Source organism: Artemia sp. Qi Xiang Cuo, chromosome 7 (assembly GCF_049724085.1).
Source record: "Artemia sp. Qi Xiang Cuo chromosome 7, ASM4972408v1, whole genome shotgun sequence".
In the NCBI taxonomy this organism is placed as follows: Eukaryota; Metazoa; Arthropoda; class Branchiopoda; order Anostraca; family Artemiidae; genus Artemia; species Artemia sp. Qi Xiang Cuo.
The window spans coordinates 56,711,649-56,713,631 of NC_142800.1; the positions used below are offsets into that span (position 1 = coordinate 56,711,649).

General features: G+C 45.6%; 1 pseudogene; it reads left to right on the forward strand.

The window, feature by feature from the left end:
- Positions 1–602: 602 nt before the first annotated feature.
- LOC148950476 (uncharacterized) lies at positions 603–1,776 on the forward strand (annotated as a pseudogene).
- Positions 1,777–1,983: the final 207 nt, after the last annotated feature.

Consider the following 1,983-nt stretch of genomic DNA (forward strand, 5'->3'; position numbering starts at 1 on the left):
TTTGGAACTTGTTAAGGAATACGAACAAGTTTTACTGAAAGGAAAGACGGCGAGACTCTGTCAAATGCGCGCTTCATTTGTTTCAACCTTGTCTAGAACAGACCCAAAAACATTTTCGCTACATGTCACTACACATTTTCACTACATGTGGCAATCCGTTCAGCAGATTGGACTTCGACCTAGTGAATATTGTGACGTCAGAAGTTGTGGACAATGAGAAGATTATTTCTGATATTATTTGCGTAGCCACAAACGGAAAAGAGGTGGTCGAGGAGTTTCTGTGCAACAGAAAAGAAGATGTGAAAAATTTTGCACTCCAAAATTTCCCTTCAGAGAGAAAAACTCAGAAAGTGAAGGGTGTCCCTAGAACCGATCTCCTGAGCTTTGAAGTAACAGCCTTGAAGAGAATCATTACTGCTCAGTTGAGCTATGGCGAAGAAAAGGAGAAAGCAGTTGCATAGATAGTCACAAAAGAGATTCTTCCTTTCCCTCCATCTATTTTTGAACATCTTCCGCAACAATCAATCAAGGCATCCTCTGGCCGGAAAATGAGGACGGGGAACAAAGCTGTGCTGCTGAACTGGCTAAGAAAAAAAGGAGGACTTGCAGCTTGGCTGGTGACTTTGAAATCCAAAGAAAAAACATAAGCTACAGAACACATTATTGACCTAATGTCCAAGATAAGGTCATATCGGCCTGCCAGGATTGAAACAGTCAAATCCTTCGCGGAAAGATTGCTTCTATCGTTGCTGAATGATCTTCCAGTGGGTATTCCTGAAGTCCACATTGTCGCAGATTGGTACGACGGGCTGTTTGGGAAGCTTACGGACACCGGAGAGTCGATCTCCTTGAAATCAACATGCAGACTCCGAAGAGGGAAAGGGAAAAACCTCCAGATTTCCACTCTTAGCACAATTGAATAATGAGATGCCGTACTCGCAAGCTCAGTGTCTAACAGCCGGCTCCTCAGCGTCTAAGAGTAGGCTCCTCGAAATTTTATATGAAACCTTGGAGCAGCTGGGTGATCAGCTTCCAAACGCACTCAACCTTTTTCTCTCAGGTGGGTTCAAGGAGAGATTCAAAGTGTCTCTGGTCAAGCGTGGCTGCACTCCAACTTTACCAGAACACTGAAGGGGCTGGCCACGAAGGGCTGACCAACGCCTTATGACAAATGCCAAGTACGTTAGCCGTTACGCTTGTAGCATCTTTGTGCATGCCAATGACACAGACATGGCAGTAGCCTGTGTTCATTTTTTTGAAAAGCTTCAAGCTGAGGGACTGAGTGAACTTTTCTTGAAGTCCCCGACTTACATTATCCCAGTACACGAGCTGGCGGATGGAGTCCACTTGTCCAAAGAGGCGCTTATTATGTTACCGTTCGTGCACTGTCTGTCAGGGTGTGACACAACAAACTTTGTGTTCGGCTTCGGGAAAGGTTCTTTGTTAAACGCCGCTGCGTCTCCAACTTTTGCCTCAAAAATGGTGTCTGTGACGGAGCGGAGCAAGGATACAGAAGGAAAGCTTTCAGTCGACGCGTTTAGAGAAGTTTACAACCTATCGAAATCCCTGGTCATTGAAATGTACGGTAAACAGGCCAGATTCAATTCACTGGCCAGAGTAAGGGCTTACATTTGGTGCCAGAAACAAGATTTGAGAAGACTGCTACCTTCTGACGACACCTTTGAGCCATGCATACGAAGAGCCATATTCGCTGCATGGATAATCTTGTCGTCAGTACAGGCTCGGCCGATTATTCCAGATCCACTCCTCCATTGATGGAAGATGGCTGAAAGGGGAATAGATGCGGTCGTCTCAAGCTGTAAAGAAGCATCAAGCCTGGAAGCTTACTGCAGATGCAAAAGTAGAAGATGTAGGAAAGACTGTAGCTGATCAAAAATGAAAGGATGCTGCAGCTTATGCTCCTGCCGTGGAACGAGAAGGGCATGCTGGGAGTCTGACCTTGCCCCATCTGAATTCTTGGAA